The sequence below is a fragment of the Botryllus schlosseri genome, chromosome 4, assembly GCF_051294905.1.
Source record: "Botryllus schlosseri isolate E-star chromosome 4, Bs_hap1, whole genome shotgun sequence".
NCBI classification, from domain to species: domain Eukaryota; kingdom Metazoa; phylum Chordata; class Ascidiacea; order Stolidobranchia; family Styelidae; genus Botryllus; species Botryllus schlosseri.
Window position 1 is genome coordinate 13,137,603 of NC_137239.1, and position 18,987 is coordinate 13,156,589.

The following is an 18,987-nucleotide window of genomic DNA, read 5'->3' on the forward strand; positions in this document are numbered from 1 at the left end:
TTCACGGACAATGGACATCATTTGCCAGCGAAATTATTGGCGAGTAGCATGTAAAATCCACAAATCCGGGTCCGCATAAACGTAAATCCAAAAATAATCCAGTAAAGATCCTCCAATGCGTTGCTTTTCCATCCAAATTGACGTTCGTTTGTATCGTATACGAGGCTCTCTGCTGGCACGTACGCTATCTACTGTCCTGAGCTGCGGCAAGTAGCTTTGGACGTCGTCAACAACCGCTTGATTATGGCGGCTAGCAAGTAGCAGCAATAGAACCCATATGGTTATTCAAAACTGTCTGCTTACAATCATAACAATGTGATATACCATGGACTCAATGACACAAACGAGTTTGATTTGATAACACGTGCACCACACAGATAGCTTGCTGCTTGCAGTCACACTCGATTGAACCGGAAATCATTGATCGAGAGATCCAAGAGAAATCATACGCCAGTTGAGTTTTAAAATATAAACAGGAGCAGGATGGTTTCATAATACCAAATCTTTACATCCCTGCGTCTCTGCGCCTGACTGACAGCGGGCTACGATAGTAGTTTTGAATGTAGCCCTTAAAAACAGCCAACTGTCCCCCACCCCAATCGAAGAAGGACAATTCAACCAAGCGGGACTTTACATCGATTCGTGTGACCTTGACCATACGCTTGAAACATGGCATAAGTTGTCATCATAGACCCATCAGTCAATCAAACCCGCCATTACACGCCGAGTCACGCCAGGCGAACTTTTCCGTTTCGTCGGGTTACACACCATAGAGATCAAGAAAGTTTCGATCGTCATACACGGAAAATTACAGCAAAGATTACAATAACCTTGAGAAAGCTCGCTTAATAATGAAACTTTATTCAACACAAACGACTTTTCATTATACGCAGATGGCACCCGTACTCAATTGAACCGGAAATCATTGATCGACATGATAGGTCAGTCGAGTTTTAAATCGCCAGACAGGACCACTTCTAGTTTAGGAATCCACTCATCGCCCGATAGTGAGTTACGTAATTTTGCAAGCAGCCTTGAAAATGATACCAAGAATACACATATATCACCCTCATTTGAACCGAAAATCACTAGCCGTAGCGACATCACACCTTCAGCCACAGAAATTATTGATCAAACCTCTGCAGCAATCCGTCACGGTGGGAACTACCCACTACAATTCTGCATAATGCGTAAGTCGGTTATCCTTTGTTTCTTTATTATATTAGAGAAGTTAGTTTCTTTAAGTTAAAAGCTTGTATGCGGCCATCGCGCTCTTTTCTATACTACTTACACCTCGTTCTGCGGCATCATTAACGACTTTGACAGAACTGATGTAGGAGCTCATTCTGGTGTAGGAATCTGATAAGTGCCAAACCTCAACCGGTTGAGCTAGCCACGCCCCAGAGCATTCAAAAACATCAAATATGTATTACGACTGTGGCCCAATAAAATCAGACAAAGTAGTGTCCTTGTTGATGTGTACAGTTGCATTCAACGAGGGCGGGCCTCTCCTGAAACTTGAAGTTCGCTCTACCTGTAGGAGCGTCTTTGCCATATTTTCTCGGGTTTTATTGCTTTCACTCGGCAAAAACAAGGCATATACAGCGGTTTCCTCCACGATATACCAGTCATGCTTTAAAATCTTTTGTGAAGCAGCTTTGGAAACTTGTTCATCATGTTCCTTGTAACTCAACATGTCCTGGTTGAATCTCAAGTCATTACCGGCTACATCACGACCGATGCTGGAAGCAACCCAGGCAGGGATATAAAAGAGAACTAAAAATAAATTGAAGCGATGCAGCAGTTCCACTTCTTCAGATTTGTAATGTAACTGATCAGCCCACATGAACATCTTCTGAGCATACAGAATTGTGCCCATCACCAGCGTATGGGAGGAGTATGCGACGGATGCGGCCGCATCCCCAAATGTTTGGAATTTTTTGCAAATTGATTATTTTAGTTTCACTATAACTTCGAAAGAATACTCTAATCTGCTTCCTTACTATATTACATTAGTATTGACAGAAAATTGTAGTAGTAACAGTAACAGGTATATTTTTTCAAGGCAATACATTCATTGCAGTATATGTTATTAATTCGCGGACCCTTCGTATGCCCTTTATGGAGATAACGGCACCATGACAAGCGTATGAACCGAGCATCAAAATTTCCATTATCCACATATTTTGATTGAGGTTTCAGCATAATATGACCGTATCCGCATATCCGCTATGTAATTGATGGAAATTGGGCAATCTTTCCCCAGATTAGCTTGGAACTCGCATAGTTGGCTTTCCCAGATCTTCAGAAATGGTTTCCACATATTCATGATCTTGGTTTCTGCATATTATGACCGTATCACTGTCCGCTATGTCATCGATATAGATTGGCCAATATTCTGTTAAATCAGCCTGGAACGCGCATGGTTGGCCTTTCCTCTCTTTAGAAATGTTTTCCACATATTCATGATCCTGGTTTCTGCATACCGGATATTATGACCGTATCACTGTCCGCTTGGTCATCGATGGAGATTGGCCAATCTTCTGTCAAATTAGCCTGGAACATGCATGGTTGGCCTTTTCTCTCCTTAGAAACGTTTTCTACATATTTATGATCCTGGTTTCAGCATATTATGACCGTATCACTGTCCACTATGTCACCGATGGACATTCGGCAATCCTCCATCAGGTTAGCCCGGAACGCGAATGGATGGCGTTCCCCTCTTCAGACATCTTTTCCACTTACTTAGATCTTAGTTTCAGTATATTATGGCCGTCGATGGAGCATCTGCATCAAATTCTCCATCTTCTTATGGCCGTAAAGTCGATATTATACGCTTTTTCTTCTTCTATATGGCATAAGATATTCATATTTCTAAATCATACAAACTGTTATGAGATAATAATTATTGACACCAGACTTGCAATCTAATTCTTTAATAGAATAACTTCTAGATTTGGTCAGCCCAGCGTACTAGAAAACGTTACCGGTACGGTACGTAACCTGCATTTTTCTTTGAAAAAATAACTGTACCTACATTTTCCTGCAAAGCAAGAAGTTTAAAAATGTAGAGGAAGTTAAATTTATGGATTTACTAAGTATGCAGCTTTCAGGATGCTAAATTTGTTATTGCTCATCAACGATTTTTGGTCATCGCCAAAAATAACACAAGCTGGACGTAGTAGACTCGTCAGTAGTCACCAGAGATGGGCGAATTCCCAAATTTCGGTATCCGAATCTATCCGGATCCGGCTGGCAATGTGAGATTCGGAGTCCGGCTGTTGAAGGTCCAGCTTGGAATCCGAAAAAATCCTGCCATAACAATGCTAAATAATCATATTGCAGCAAAAAATCCGGCTAAAATCCGACCATCACCGCAAATTCAAAATCCGGATCCAGTCCGGCCAGGTAAAAATTCAATGAAATCCTGCTCCGGCTCCTGAACCGGACTGTGGCCATCTCTAGTAGTCACTGGGTTGGAACAAAACATTTGAGGTCATAGGTGAACGAACAGTCTATCAATCCGGATATGAGATGAACACGACTGACAGAGATTATAGTCGCATAAACCAAGGGACAATTTCTGCATATAGTAAAAATGATATCATATCGTTAAATCATATCTTGGAAAAGGAAATCTAATATCACAGGCATTATTGCAGCTATGGTTCATCGCACACTAATCCAACAGAATATATGTTTGGTTTGTTGGCTCATGTCATACCTAGCTCCGCCACTTTATTTATGCCGAATTGCAATGAAAAATGTCATTGTCTTTTGTGTTAGCTGAGGGTGTGTTGGTTGAAGGAGAATAAGAAGTGTCGCGCTGTCGCGAATTTGTTGGATTCAAAATGTATACAGAAAGCAGGTGAGCTGTATATTTCTTTCAATTGGGATTTTGCATGTCAATTATGTAAGGTTAAATGATAAGCAGTATTCAAACTAATTTCTTGTAGTTTTCGCCTATCAGGTATACATACGGTATTCTCCACCATGCAAGTGGAGATCAGTTGCTCGTTAACTTGAGAAATAGTAAATAATCGTGTAACTACTAAAAAGTCAGTAAAGGTTTTGAATTTTACCCAGGTAATCCAATGGATAAGCATCAAAAGAGAAAGTTTTCGGACATCAACCGACATGCAAAAACTGCCGCCAATCCCTATATGCATGCTGCATCCTACAAAGAACAGCATATAAAGTCTGCCAATTGTTCCATTGAATTTAGCGCTGAAGATAAACTTGAACAAGGAAAGTTAACATTTACACCAATTTCTCGGCCAATTGGAATGGAACATTCATAGCCGTCAGTACTGATACTCATTGACAGTGCACAAGCCCATGGAAACTCCTGCTCACGATATAACTACTGTTGCAGCGATTGTTTTGCAAGTGTCTCTTTTTTCAGTCAGTGCCAGAAACGAGTGTGATAGCAAATCTTGAAACAATTACAATGTCAAATATTGATCCGGCCATGAGCAATGATTTCAAAACATCTGCTGGCGACAACATTGAGCCTAATCGACAAATTTTACAATGCTACAATCCAAAGAAATAGCCTATGGCGATGAGAAACAGGAGATTTCTATCCAACTCTTCAAAACGAAATCTCAAGTCTTCAAAACTCATCCCTGGTTAACTTGTAACAAAAATGACAAGACTATGAAACGCTGGCCATGCCTGAAATTCAACAAATCAAACGATGGATAGAAGTATTCGCAATGGAGGATGCCTCATAAATTGGTTAATCATGCAAAGTGCAAGACTCATCTTACAGCGATGGAAAAATTCTGACTTCGGTTCTGAAAGTGCACTTTCGAAGTTGAAAAGACTAAAAAACATCTAAGATAGACTATGGGTCAAGCACGACTTACCAATATGGCGGTATTTTACCTATCGTCAATATTGAACGCATCATTGATGTGGGCCTATTTGGTATGCATCATGGCAGTGGCAGAGACAAATTTTTTTTTTTGAATAGGTGATACTGACTGCTCATAAACATCCGAGCCTTGAAATAATTTTGGATTTCGCGCTTTGCTTTGACTGTATTGCAGTTTGTCCTAAATATGGGTAAAGTTCTTCCCAGCGCGTCATTTACACTATTATGTGCTTTATAACTACTTTTGTCGCTCACCATCTATTTGGGCAAAAAAGAATTCGCATCCCCAAAAGTTTTTTCTCCCCTACGCCTATGGTGCCCATCCACCTTGCATGGTGTGTTGCACCAGGTTTGTGATGATGTATATCTCCATCTGCACCGAAAAGAGCAAGAGCATTAGTCACACATTGTTTGTAGTCATCCCGTGTGAAGAAATCTTTTCTGGCGAGTAGTAGCTTGAAGTTCTCAACTGTCATTGCTGCTCGTTCTTTAAAGCATATAGGAATAGTCAGAGTCTTGAATTGCTGTTTTCTGTCAAGACTGCTCCAGCTCTTCTTAAGGTGGGCAAGCCATGTGTTCTCTGGTCCGGTTGTTGCTTTTCCAAATAAACATTTCCAGACGTCTTTGACTACTACCTCATATACATGGTGCCGACACGCATGGTAAAAAACCTTCTTTCCTAGAAGGTCCTCAAGGATCTTCGCTGCACCCTTCTTCCAGCCGCTGTTGCTTGCTGTGGTGTCAAAAACCAAAGCTGTTACAGCATCTTGTATATCCCACTTTTTAACACTAGAACGATCAGGTGGCTTTTTTGACGCATTTTCATTTTTAAAGAGCTGGCATTCAGTCAAATCTTACGCTGTTCGGTTGAAACTTCTTGACTTTTATTTATTTTATGTAGGCCACCTTACCTATGATTTTCATCACTCATCTAGTACAAATAAAAAAGTTATACACAGAACTACCTAGAACTACCGAGTGGCTTTTTTGACGCATTACAGTTTTTCTACCTTCAGGCATCACAGTTTCATATTCTTGACGTGGTTATATATCTGATAAACGCAGAAAAGCCGTTTGTAACAACAGAACTTTGTTAATATCTACTTGGTCTAACTGTGTTAGCAACAACATCCCCTGTAACAGAAGGCCCTGGATCTTCCTCGTTCCGAGTCACCAAAGCTCTGTAATGTTATATTTCTGAAGCTCAGCGTGTTACAGGACATCACATTTGAAATGTACCATTAGACCAAGCCTACATCTGTATTGTCCATACTAATATACAAGGGTTGTACAAAGGCAAAGGGCCTTTGCTCCGGTCTACGAGATGGATCTTCGGGGGGGAGAGTGAGCTGAATCTAGTAAATTGAATGCATATGACGATTGAGGGCTTGGGTGCATTATGTTTAGTCAGGCCCTCCCGAGGAACAGGTTTATGGAAGTCATGAGCTTTCTATTGACATCAGGAGTACAAAAAGGTGCGGACTCGATAAAGATAATATTGTTTTCGTTCATTACATGGTCGAAATGCCAGCAAATAATTGGGGTAAAATGTCAGATGGTGTACGCTGCTGCTACCAAGTATCTGTACACGGGCGTCTCATATTTAGGCAAGGATAGGACAGGACACCTCTTCCATAATCTATACATTTGCCAAGCATAGTAATGTGAAGAGTCTGATGTAATCCATCTTGAAACAATGTTACGTGAATATGGCCGTATACGCTTGGAGAAGCAAACGAAGTCCCAGTGGACACTATTGTCAAAAGCTGCTTGAAGCTACCCAGGATCAGAAGGAACACAGGCAGCATCATGTAGCCACACTTTTCAAAGCTATCATCTTGTTTATAAGCGTAACGGCGAGATGCCGGTATAGAGATCGAAGTTGTACACATATCGAGTTCACTCCAACCGGAGGTAACTGTTTCCTTCAGAAACAACACAGACAAGAAACCAGTGACGGTTAAATGTTATAACGAAACAAAACCCGGGGGATATTATTGGCCAGGTTGCAATGCAGTATTCTATGAGGGTACCAACAAGTCGACGATGGTCCGTGCATGTTTTCTTAGAATGTGAATGATCGTCTATTACTTGCCAAAATGCCGATGCTACAAAAATATGCAAATCGAGGATTAGTTGCGAGATTGCATTATGCAAATCTCATCTGATAAGCTTTATGATATGTCAGCAATAACCAAGAATGATGATGTGGCTAAAGCGGATCTGGAACCTACTCCAAATTTTTAAACAACGTGCTCAAATACCAAATGCGCACCAGAACAACACTTATATGTTACACCCAAAAACGGCGATTTGTTATATAAGTCTTGCATCAAGGTGTATGTAAAATATTGCAAGTAGCTGTGAGCGCAATAAACAATGGTTTCTAATGCCGTTTGTTGAGATTTGTGCTGATTTTTAGCGCCGGTGAATGCATTTTATCGAAGAAAATAAAATTTAATATGCGTCAAAAAAGCCACACGGTAGTTCTAGGTAGTTTGAAGTTCCGGTAGTTCTAGTGTTAATTATGTCGAAAGTAGTTTCAGCTTGTGTCTGACCTGCCGCATTTTGTATCTTCTGAATTCCAAGTAGTTTTCCTTCCGAGTATTGAGGTTGACAAGATAGAACAATTGACAAAGCTTCATATCGATTTCCTAATCTATCCTCTGTGAGCTTTCCATCCCAATGAATGGCAACATGCTGTGGTCTATTTTCGGCAAATTTTTCCAAAATGTCCTGAGATATTTCCAGGCGATTTGTTTCCCTGGCTCTCTTCGTTGAAGATCTTGACAGGGAGAACATGGCTATATCTCCTCCACAAGCCTTAATAAATGCTCCCATCAGCATCGTTGCCAGTTACTTGCAATCGATCCAGAGCTTGGGAAACATGCGTATTTTTCATAATATTTTTAGGTGCTATCAGTTTAACGGATTGGGTCGAGGTGCCAAGTCCAACATCAGCATCATAGTCAGAACTTGAACTCAAACTGTCACCCTCTTTTGAAGATGACGATGATGCAAAAACAACATAGTCACAACTTGAGTCGTGTGAAACGTTTTCAACAGTTTGATCTGCAATGGCTGCTGTTTTCGTTTTGAGGTCTTTAGTCAGAATTTTGTCTCTTCCCAACATTATTGACTGGCGAGATTGCCGTTGATCTTCATAAAATGCAATGTCTTCAAGCTTTCTTTCATGTGATAGATAAATGTCATTTTTTATTGTTGTTATGGCATCTCTACTTCCAATATCCCACAGCTTGTCCAAATTATCAGTGAATTTTCTCCTCTTACCCTTGGGATCACTTTCCTGTTTCGGATTCTTCTTCAGATCACGCCATCTTTCGTGCAAGTTTTGAAGTGATCGCACCACATGTGATTTCTGCATTGTCGCAATTCTCGCCATTTTCCACACTGTCACTACATCATCCACCACCACAGTACATAGTTCATGAGTAGGGGTTGACTGAGGACAATGCTCTTTCAGATGCAGCAAGTAACTCATTACTTCTCGTATAGTAGGTAATCTCGAGCCACAGATTTAATCGCAAGTATATCCGACCAAGTACTGCTCAGATTTGGATCTTGTTCTTCGCTGCGGCATGTGTGCAATCTTTCGTCGTTTTGCCTCTGCCATGACTGCACTATTGTTGCTCCAAAGCATAAACTACTGCTATCGACTCTGAAGCATTCAAAGAACACGTGTTACAGTACTACTAATGACTCATCAACACACAACGCGCTTGTACAGAACCACAACCGCTACTAACAGACTCTACCTCAGCAAAACAGACTTCAATTTAGTAAAGCGAAGCTCCCGAATCCGAGTCAGCTGTTGCAGTAATCAGTGAAGCTTAGCCGATTACCCAATCAAGAACCGTGGTTTCGTGATTGCCCGCCTCTGCTGTCGGTTGCCCGCCCACTCTTCAACAACGACTTTCAAACGCATTTAGACAAATGTTAGCGGCTTTCCTGGGAGCTTCTTTCAAGCACATTATTGTTTTTTAACAATAATCTACAGAATAAGCGATGGACACGTAGAATTCCAAACATTTTCCAAATTTTGAACAACCCGAATGTACAATATGTGAATACCATGCGTAAGTCCTGCACAACCGCGGTATCTATCCTAGTTTAGTCAACACAAATTTATTACACCGGGTCACGTAAACTTTCGTACAAGATAAGCATAGTCACTACTCGAGGGTTCTGGCAATGTCATAGCAATAAACCAGTTACTCCAACAACAGAGTAGAGTACCTATGTTTTCTAGTCACCGTCCTTAAATCTTACACACAAAACAAACAACTTTGCAAACGAAAAGTGCTGAGTCATCACATGATTGCCGTCACAACAAAACGACTAGTAGATGGAGCCGTAATAAAAATGTTCCTAACCCTTGGCACACCAGTGAGAAATCGTGCAATGGATATGTTTTGTCGAGTTGTTGTTGAGCGTCAAGTCTTCGTGTTGAACCGTACATTTGAACAGCACAACCACGATCCAATTATAACCACGAATCTATTTTCATTTTGACACAAACTGTCGCGTACAGAAAAATAAATTTTCTTTCCTCAACACATACTTCTAACCAATCACTTTCATCAAACACACAACTCAATAAAATTGTTTACTTTCTACAACATCAAAACCCCGATTTAGTTGTACATGTAATTGAGAAATATTTTTAAGAATCCATATCACAATCATCGACTTCCGTTTACGGTGTTAGTGTGTGAGTCATACCGGGAGACTTGTATCAAAATTGGTTCGAATTGACTAAATACAACGAGGGTTGAAATACTTCGAGTCGATTCATAAGTGGTCTCCGTTGCGGTTTTAATCGAAGCATACAGAACGGTCTTACTGTAGGCTCTTTTCTCGTGTTCAGCAACTGAGTGGTCGAAATGCACCCATTCAAATTTGAACAACGACCTTGTTTCGTCACGCGAAAACTATCTTCACTGTCGCGATACTCTGATACTCTGCACAAGATGTGTAAATCCTTTTCACACTCATAATACTACACTAACGCGGTACCGACGTCAAGCGACAACGTTTAACAATACCAATGACGCTGAACATACGACGCTTACCTTGGTAAAAATACCATTTTCATTTGGAAATATATTTTTTTCCCTGAGTAACAAACCCTTTTCGTCTAGAAATATATTTTTCGTAGAGTAACAATACCATTTTGGTTTGAAAAACTATCATTTATCTGAGTAACAATTCCATTTCGCTAGGAATACTACCATTTACCTGAGTAAAAATACATTTTCACTTGGAAGTCCGCTGTTTACCTGAGTAAAAATACCACTGTCCTTTGGAGATCTATCGTTTGCCCAGATCATCAATACATTTTCACTTGGAAATCTGACATTTACCTGAGTAACAACACCATTTTCGTTTGGACAACTGACAATTACCTGCGTAAAATTACCATTTTCACTTGGAGGTCCACATTTACCTGAGTAAAAACACCATTGTCCTTTGGAGATCTATCGTTTACCCAGAGTAACAATACATTTTCACCTGGGGTCTATCGTTTCCTAGAGTAACAAAACCATTTACGTTTGGAAATATATTTTTTCCCTGAGTAACAAACCATTTTCACTAGGAAATATATTTTTCCCCAAGTAAACAAACCATTTTCACTTGGAAATATATTTTTTCCCCGAGTAACAAACCATTTTCACTAGGAAATATGTTTTTTTTCCTCGAGTAACAATACCATTTTCGTTTTGAAAACTGACAAGCACACCCGACAATTTTATATTTTTGTATATTGTAACAACGGGCAGCGACAAAATATACACCAACAACGACTCCGATACATTTGTGTAATCACATATTCACTTGTTCTGGTACATCCCATCAAAGTCATCGATTAGCCACACACACACAATTACAATGCACTGCTTCGATATGTCCGCGATGTCCGGGTTCGTGTTTTGGATTTTCCAGAATCAGTCTGTCTAAAGTTGTAATCCTCTCGACTTTGGTAACTGTATGGTACATGGATGACAATCTTCGGGAAACGACTGAATGCGTGCTCCCTATCGTGCTAACGATTTCAGGTTACTTGTAAATAATTTTCTTGCTCACACTATACATATTATAGGTACAGGGATATGTAGTGCTAATCGTTTTTTGGTCAATGCATATCGCTCCAGTCAGTATGAAATTACAAATCCAATACAGGCCAGTTCATTACCGATCCCGGTTATTCAACAAAAAGCGATAACACAAAACCAATGACCAAATGCAATTAAAGATGTAGATTCACAACCCGTGTTTTGTTTCCGTGAAAAATGACAATACATATCGAATATACTTTACGATTGTTCACCCCGACCAAGTATTCGCATAAATGGGATGTATGACATTACATACAATGTGTCGATGTACAAATGTTGGGAGTTTGTGTGCAACTCGGTATGACCCATAGACAACATCATTATACCCTCCAGGACTTCATTATTGTATCGCGAGGCCAATAAAATCGATTTTGTATATTCAATCGGTGTCATAGACCAGTGGTTCTCAACCGCCGGTCCGCGGACCGGTGCCGGTCCGCGACGACATTCCTGCCGGTCCGCCAGGTTTATTACAATTTTATACCTTATATTCAAGATGCAATGTTCAAGGCTTGTCCATTGATAAAATAAGTAAATCATCAAATTTTAAACCGATTCAGAACTTCGTGAGGTAACAGATTAGAGCTGTAAACATGTTCGATTTGACTTAAAGTTCAAGACGTGTCATTTGACGACATGCGAGCGACAAGTACAAAACAGGTACGAGCTGACTCATCGGTTAACATCGTAGTTTGCGCGATCATTCGTTTTCCATTGATTTATTCAGTGCAGGACCTTAACTGGGGAACCCCAAAGCACCCAATTGGTGAGGGGCCGAGCTTGAAAAGAGCCCAAAATTATTTAGCAAATGAACATAAATCATACCGTATTATTTTTTTTTTAACTTTTCCCAACTATTTGCCAAGTTCATTTTGCGCTTTGCGACATTTAGTGTCGCTAAATGTCTTGTGCTTATTAGGTGCCCTTCTCCGAGAAACACGCATGATTTATAGAAATAGGCATGTCAGCGTCAGCCGTTACCGTGCCACGACGTACCAACACATAATCAAGTTTAGGCTAACATGGGATTCCGAAAGGTGTGCCAAAATTCGGCAGCGAGAAAACCGATTCAGTCATGAATTATCGAAAATTTTGGCTATTGGCGCCTTTTGGGCAAAAGACCAACGTTTTGGGGGGGTGGGCTGACGAAGTGCTTTTTCGGCACGGATCGTATTTTCGATATAGTTGCTGTGAGGTTTTCTCTTCCGGCGCGCATTGTATTCGTATAGTTGCCAGAGTAGCCCATACATCTGGTGACAGTGGATAATGAGCAAGGTAACACGAAAAGGTGCTTGGTTCGACTCCGAAACGCATCTTCTCTCGATATTGTCAAAGAGAAGAATATTATTCGAGTTGGTGTGATCGGTTAAACTCACGGCCTTCGGCGCGAGAGTCTGTAAACGACTCTCGGCGGTAGCACCTTTATCTGGACAAGGCAATATTACCTCGACTGGCTACCATAAAATTTCATGGATGCCATCATGAAGATAATTAATTACGATCAAACCCGTCTAAATGTGACTCTTTACCACCATATAATTGCAAAAAAACGGCTGCATGCTTTACATTTCGGCTTCATTTCAATTTTGAAAATTCACCGGTCCGCCAGACATTTTTTGAAATTTTACCGGTCCGCGAGATGAAAAAGGTTGAGAACCACTGTCATAGACGACGGAAGACTTGGAGATCCACTGCAAATACAGACAAACAAACGGTCATATTTGTCCATCTTGGTTAATCACTCAACTACCATTGGTGCTAACGATACAGTGAACGGTACAGTATGCAACGCATATCAATAGAGTGATATATCCACAGGTAAATATGGGGACCGGCCACAATAATTGTATGACGCCGACAAATCGATGCACGCAAGGTGTGGTTGATAATATTTGTTTCATGTGTCAAAGAGACAGCACTTTCTTGAGAAGGTTAACAGATCCCGCAAAAACACATCATTTCGGATTACATTACCAAATCGATTTCAAACTTAAACCGAATCACTGGTGTTGAGAGTAGCGATATCCGATTTTTCGAATATTCATATAGACTTAGTGAACGATCAGTAAGGACACTTATCATAAAAATTGTGAATATTAGTAATTCGAGTCGTGTCTATCTTGTGATGTTACAAGTTGCTAAAACGATCGAGTGAACCAGTGAACGGATAGTAATCTCGGTTAAATATCGGTACAATTATTGTGGTCGGTCCCCATATTTACCTGTGGATATATCACTCTATTGATATGCGTTGCATACTGTACCGTTCACTGTATCGTTAGCACCAATGGTAGTTGAGTGATTAACCAAGATGGACAAATATGACCGTTTGTTTGTCTGTATTTTGCATTGGATCTCCAAGTCTTCCGTCGTCTATGACACCGATTGAATATACAAAATCGATTTTATTGGCCTCGCGATACAATAACGAAGTCCTGGAGGGTATAATGATGTTGTCTATGGGTCATACCGAGGTGCACATAAACTCCCAACATTTGTACATCTACACATTGTATGTAATGTCATACATCCCATTTATGCGAATACTTGGTCGGGGTGAACAATCGTAAAGTATATTCGATATGTATTGTCATTTTTCACGGAAACAAAACACGGGTTGTGAATCTACATGTTTAATTGCATTTGGTCATTGGTTTTGTGTTATCGCTTTGTGTTGAATAACCGGGATCGGTAATGAACTGGCCTGTATTGGATTTGTAATTTCATACTGACTGGAGCGATATGCATTGACCAAAAAACGATTAGCACTACATATCCATGTACCTATAATATGTATAGTGTGAGCAAGAAAATTATTTACAAGTAACCTGAAATCGTTAGCACGATGGGGAGCACGCATTCAGTCGTTTCCCGAAGATTGTCATCCATGTATCATCCAGTTACCAAAGTCGAGAGGATTACAACCTTAGACAGATTGATTCTGGAAAATTCAAAACACGAACCCAGACATCGCGGACATATCGAAGCAGTGCATTGTAATTGTGTGTGTGTGGCTAATCGATGACTTTGATGGGATGTACCAGAACAAGTGAATATGTGATTACACAAATGTATCGGAGTCGTTGTTGGTGTATATCAGAGGTCTCAAACACGCGGCCCGCGAGAGCATTTTGTGCGGCCCGCGGAGGCATTTTGTAATTTCAAGTATTCAACAATATATTCAAGTGCCATATATCTTTTTTAGATATAAGAACTTAAAGTTCACGCTAAAACGACTATAAAATCACAGAAATCTCAACAAACTTGTTGTTTGTTCTCTTTATCCATGTTATTATCGGTGGCGAGTAAGGTTGTTGTACGCTCTACAGCTGTAACATCCACGAATCCTTCTCCGATTGGGCATTTCTATTCCAGAGGTTCTTAACCAGGGTCCGTAGACCCCATCAGGGTACGAAGCACCACATTAGGGTGTACGAGATGCATTGTGGAATTAGGCCTATATGCTGTGGAATATTTTCTTGGCCAATTTATTCAACTGGAATATAGTCTTCGCGCTACGCGCGATTTAATGTGAATGGACTTTCTGATTTTTATTATACGTACCATCAGAAATTGTGTTGAAAAAGGCCAGGGGCTACGAGAAATCTTATTGGAAACACAATGGGTATACGATCGCTAAAAGGTTAAGAGGCAATGCTATCACTATGACGCAATAATGATTATATTTAAGTTGTTATTGATATGTTCCAATAATATTCGAAGGCAAAATCTAACGCTGATTTAATTTGACTTTGGCAATGACAGTAACAATCAGTGGCGGCTCGTGAAAATATCGGGTGGTGGGGCAAGGGCTGCGAGCGACTTTTATCAACATGACGTCACAATGGCGTTTTCCAACGTAAAAATGCTGTAACTTTATGATGGTCACATGAATTTCCCGACAACAGTGATTTTAACGAACGTAGGTGCCGCGAGAGGTTTGCCGGTGAGCCGTGACTTGAAGTGTGGTAACAAATGTTTTATTCATTTTTTTAATCAAAGGAATATTTTATATATACAAAATGTGCGTGAACTAAGAATCTTCACTATGCCACGAATCAATTATCAGGTCATCCTTAGTAGCATGCGTTATGATTTCATGGTAGAGTTAGAGATTACGCAAATCAATAGGCCCTAATTTTTCTAAGCACGTCCGAAAGTGTTTCGTACACGATTCTGGTGTGTTACGACCACTGAGCTGGTGGTTACGACTAGGGATGGGCAGTGGGCACAATGATTCGAGTACTCGAATCTGAACCGAGTATTAATTTTAATGATTCGAGCCGAGTAGTAAAAGTCGATTTTTTTTAGTACTGAAATTATACGCTCCTCACCACTGAAAGTTGGTTTATCAACGAGGAGTTTATCAACGATCAACGAGTTTATGCTAATTTCACTGTTGAAGCCTTGAAACCTTGATTGGCCGTATCGTAGCATACGAATCATGAATTACAAAGCTACGAACGTTACTGGAAATAGCACATTTCGGAAGTCATGATCATCCCACAATATTGTCACCAAGTGCATATGAAATCGGTATGGTGGATGTGTGGAACAGTATCCAGCCGGCCATCCGACAGTCGACGAGCATGTCCACATTCAAGTCGAAATACAAGCAATTACTACTAAATAAATACAGTCCATCCTCAAGATTACCGGACCACGACTGACCTATCGATCTCGCTTCCCATGACATACCGCCCTATTTCTTGTCGCATTCTTCTTCTATACTATCTTCTCTACTTTCATTCAGTGTGCATGCCTCCTCTCTACATCGCCTAGGCCAAGGTGGGTGTCAGATTCCATAGACTACTCCTTGTCGCTTCGACATCTTCCTGTCTTTTCATTGTATCGCATTTTTGTGGTGTATTGAACTGATAAAATTGCTAATAAACAAATGATGATGATGATGATGATGGTCGAAAAAAATAACAAAGTATCCTGAATATGATGGATAACAGGCATTATATTCTTTGTGGTCGCTTAAAAGGTACATATTTGAACTTTGACAAATAGTATTCTGCTATGACGTCATAATGAGTGATACTCGATTACTCGACTCGACTCGAAGCATTTTACGTGATTCAGAATCGAATCACTCAGGTACTCGATTTTGCCCAGCCCTAGTTACGACCAGGTGATAGGCAACCAACGCGGAGGTACCCGGCGTACGATTGGATCAATGGACTGGACATGGACAATTTCTAGACCTCTAATTTTCGCTCTAAAGGCAACTGCATAAACTACGTACGAAGCAAAGATTCAATACGATTCGTGTTCGCACTTGACTTGACCAGACTACTTGCAATGACTAGAACTCGAGAGATTGCGTAAGCCTATAACTGCAAAGGTCAACGAGTTCGGACACATACGCAATTGTTATCTCATAGATTGGGGCTGTCATATAGAATCCAGAACATCAATTTGAATGGTCTTTGAAGAACTAAGGACAGCAGCCTCGGAACTTCGGTCTCGGAACAACATATCACATTTTGGCCTTGAAACTGGAGACTGTGACACAACACATACGGCTTACACTCTATAAGTCTGCTGCGAAATCGCCGTTGGAAAATACATTACTCAATAAATACATGAATGAAAGCCGTAAACTTAGTATACTGTTACATGAAATCATCGAGAAGTAGCATTCGCAATCTCATAACCCATTCCGGCATGGTACACTGTCAAAATCAATACAAACAGACGAACACCGAAGTTTGAGTAAAATTTGAAGGCCACAATTTCACAGTGAAATGGACATTGGCGAACATAAAATTATGTGAATATTTGAATGCAAACCGAGAGTCTTAGTTAGCTGTTTCATGCGATCATCGAGATATACCATTGGAAATATCATCACCGATCTCGTTATGAAACGCAGACTAGATTAGCACAGACAGACACCGGCTTTTGCGTGAGATCCGCAATGATGTAGGTAGGCTGAGTATCAGATCAGCGCGCATCTCTACCATACTCGACCTCGAAAACGGAATAACTGCCTCAATCCTTGAGTGTCAACTTTAAGACTTGGCACCGCGCTCGATACTAAAATCAAGACATAACATGCAAAAGCTCATGACAGATCTAGGTATGGAACATCGTTAAAATCAATAGAGACCAATAACGGCTTTTGCGTAAATCTGTTAGCGATAAATGAAGAGTCAGCTCTTACTCGACTTTGGAAACGAAATTACCACCCATATAGTTCAGTGACAAACTTAAAACTTATTACAGCGGTCGATACTAACATTAAGACTTACCGTGCCAAATGTCATGACCGATCTCGGTATGCAACATCGTCAAAATCAATGGAGACCAATACCGGCTTTTGAGTAAAATCTGTTTGCTGTACAATGTACATGATAGATTAGCACACACTGAACTTCGGAAACGAAATAACTACCCTTATCTTTAAGTAGCAAGCCTGAAACTTGGAGCAGTGCTAAATACTACATTCACGACATATCATACCAAGTTTCAAGAATTATCATGGTGCGAAACACCGTCAAAATCGACCTATACCAGCAAAGGTCGACTCAACGCATATTACGGTAACCGAGTTCAGATATAGATACGATTGTTACATCACACCGTAGCGGCGACCAGGCATAGTTGCCCCACTTGCTCGGCCATTTTACGAATAGGAGAGAGTAAATCACTGTTTCTTTATTGTGCGCGGCTTTGAGAGAATAGATAGTGAAAGCTTGCTATGAGCGCTACCGGGGCAAGCCCCGGCTAGGCATTGACAAAGCGAAAACACAGAAGAGAATTCGATTTTCGCAGAGACTTCGCTATGTATGGGCATTTGCAAGCGCAAGCACAAGAAGAACGCGGGTTTCGCTGTGATCTCGGTATATATTGATCGCTGTGCGTCTCTAAATGGTTAAATTGTTATTGAACAGAATTTTAGGTGGGGCAATGCCCCAGTTGCCCTATAGGACGAGCCGCCACTGGTAACAATAGCCTATACTTATCACGACTATATCAAAACCAGGAATAGGCTGCACCGTTGAAATTATCTGATATCAGATCAATCTTCAGTCGATTTTATAATATTCCACATAAAATTGTAGCACGTCAATGGTCCACTAGCTGCAATATTATAGCCCGACAGTTTTACGATGTCATGATGCATCCTCTCGCATGATGTCTATAACTCATTAATTAAAAAAATTATGCCCGGCACAAAAACAATTTTAATCAAATATTTGAAAATGTGATTTTTATTCCGTGTCAAGCGTGAATAGTACAATAGGAAATTACATTTCCACGATGTTTGAGGAATGCCTGTCTGCTTGGTCCCGTGAAATAAGGCTTACTTCGAAAATATGCATTGAATATCCGTATTATTGATGCTGCGGCCCGTGGCGTCATCAAAACTATGAAATTGGCCCGCGAGCACATTTGAGTTTGAGACCTCTGGTGTATATTTTGTCGCTGTCCGTTGTTACAATATACAAAAATATCAAATTGTCGGGTGTGGTTGTCAGTTTTCAAAACGAAAATGGTATTGTTACTCGAGGAAAAAAAACATATTTCCAAGTGAAAATGGTTTGTTACTCAGGGAAAAAATATATTTCCAAACGTAAATGGTTTTGTTGCTCTAGGAAACGATAGACCCCAGGTGAAAATGTATTGTTACTCTGGGTAAACGATAGATCTCCAAAGGACAATGGTATTTTTACTCAGGTAACTGTGGACTTCCAAGTGAAAATGGTAATTTTACGCAGGTAATTGCCAGTTGTCCAAACGAAAATGGTGTTGTTACTCAGGTAAATGTCAGATTTCCAAGTGAAAATGTATTGATAATCTGGGCAAACGATAGATCTCCAAAGGACAATGGTATTTTTAATCAGGTAAACAGCGGACTTCCAAGTGAAATGTATTGTTACTCTGGTAAATGGTAGTATTCCAAGCGAAATGGTATTGTTACTCAGATAAATGATAGTTTTTCAAACCAAAATGGTATTG

General features: G+C 40.3%; 1 protein-coding gene and 3 long non-coding RNA genes across 7 annotated transcripts in view; 3 read left to right on the forward strand and 1 right to left on the reverse strand.

Moving 5' to 3' along the window:
• Positions 1-18,987, reverse strand: part of LOC145438166 (uncharacterized) — a 357,286-nt gene that overhangs the window by 333,263 nt on the left and 5,036 nt on the right. The gene's annotated exons all lie outside the window — the stretch shown is intronic.
• LOC145438169 (uncharacterized) overlaps positions 1-18,987 on the forward strand; it is a 373,612-nt gene that overhangs the window by 143,224 nt on the left and 211,401 nt on the right. The gene's annotated exons all lie outside the window — the stretch shown is intronic.
• The window catches only part of LOC145438144 (uncharacterized), a 119,861-nt gene that overhangs the window by 89,384 nt on the left and 11,490 nt on the right, over positions 1-18,987 (forward strand). The gene's annotated exons all lie outside the window — the stretch shown is intronic.
• On the forward strand, positions 3,540-4,520 carry LOC145437062 (uncharacterized). Its single transcript, XR_013914560.1, has 2 exons — positions 3,540-3,868; positions 4,087-4,520. It is a non-coding gene; the product is annotated as an uncharacterized LOC145437062 (long non-coding RNA).